Raw genomic sequence first — 1,740 nt, 5'->3', positions numbered from 1 at the left:
TTATTGTGTGGGAGTCTAAGTCTCTTTGTAAGTCTCTGAGGACTTGCTTTATGAATCTGGGTGCTCCCGTATTGGTTGTATATATATTTAGGATAGTTAACTCTTCTTGTTGAATTGATCCCTTTACCATTATGTAATGGCCTTCTTTGTCTCTTTTGATCTTTGTCAGTTTAAAGTCTGTTTTATCAGAGACTAGGATTGCAACCCCTGCCTTTTTTGTTCTCCATTTGCTTAGTAGATCTTCCTCCATCCCTTTATTTTGAGCCTATGTGTGTCTCTGCATGTGAGATGGGTCTCCTGAATACAGCACACTGATGGGTCTTGACTCTTTACCCAATTTGCCAGTCTGTGTCTTTTAATTGGAGCATTTAGCCTATTTACATTTAAGGTTAATATTGTTTTGTGTGAATTTGATCCTGTCATTATGATGTTAGCTGGTTATTTTGCTTGTTAGTTGATGCAGTTTCTTCCTAGTATCAATGGTCCTTACATTTTGGCATATTTTTTCAATGACTGGTACTGGTTGTTCCTTTCCATGTTTAGTGCTTCCTTCAGGAGCTCTTGCAGAGCAGGCCTGGTAGTGACAAAATCTCTAAGCATTCGCTTGTCTGTAAAGGATTTTATTTCTCTTTCATTTATGAAACTTAGTTTGGCTGGATATGAGATTCTGGGTTGAGAATTCTTTTCTTTAAGAATGTTGAATATTGGTCCTCACTCTCTTCTGGCTTGGAGAGTTTCTGCTGAAAGATCCACTGTTATTCTGATGGGCTTCCCTTTGTGGGTAACCCGACCTTTCTTTCAGGCTGCCCTTAACATTTTTTCCTTTATTTCAACTTTGGTGAATCTGACAATTATGTGTCTTGGAGTTGCTCTTCTCGAGGAGTCTTTGTGGCATTCTCTGTACTTCCTGAATTTGAATGCTGGCCTGCCTTGGTAGGTTGGGAAGTTCTCCTGGATAATATCCTGCAGAGTGTTTTCCAACTTGGTTCCATTCTCCCTGTCACTTTCAGGTACACCAATTAGACATAGATTTGGTCTTTTCACATAGTCCCATATTTCTTGGAGGCTTTGTTCGTTTCTTTTTACTCTTTTTTTCTCTAAACTTCTCTTCTCACTTCATTTCATTCATTTGATCTTCAATCACTGATACCCTTTCTTCCAGTTGATCAAATCAGTTACTGAAGCTTGTGCATTTGTCACGTAGTTCTCGTGCCATAGTTTTGAGCTCTATCAGGCCATTTAAGGACTTCTCTACATTGGTTATTCTAGTTAGCCATTCGTCTAATCTTTCTTCAAGGTTTTTAGCTTCTTTGCGATGGGTTTGAACTTCCTTCTTTAGCTCGGAGAAGTTTGATCATCTGAAGCCGCCTTCTCTCAACTCGTCAAAGTCATTATCCATACAGCTTTGTTCCCTTGCTGGCGAGGAGTTGTGTTCCTTTGGAGGGGGGAGAGGCACTCTGATTTTTAGAATTTTCAGCTTTTCTGCTCTGTTTTTTCCCCATCTTTGTGGTTTTATCTACCTTTGGTCTTTGATGATGGTGGCGTACAGATGGAGTTTTGGTGTCGATGTCCTTTCTGTTTGTTAGTTTTCCTTCTAAAAGTCAGGACGCTCAGCTGCAGGTCTCTTGGAGTTTGCTGGAGGTCCACTCCAGACCCTGTTTGCCTGGGTTTCAGCAGCGAAGCCTGCAGAAGAGTGAATATTGCTGAACAGCAAATGTTGCTGCTGATCATTCCTTTGGA

This window comes from Chlorocebus sabaeus, chromosome 23 (genome assembly GCF_047675955.1).
Source record: "Chlorocebus sabaeus isolate Y175 chromosome 23, mChlSab1.0.hap1, whole genome shotgun sequence".
In the NCBI taxonomy this organism is placed as follows: Eukaryota; Metazoa; Chordata; class Mammalia; order Primates; family Cercopithecidae; genus Chlorocebus; species Chlorocebus sabaeus.
The sequence above is the reverse complement of the archived record's forward strand: the minus strand, read 5'-3'. Positions refer to the sequence as shown.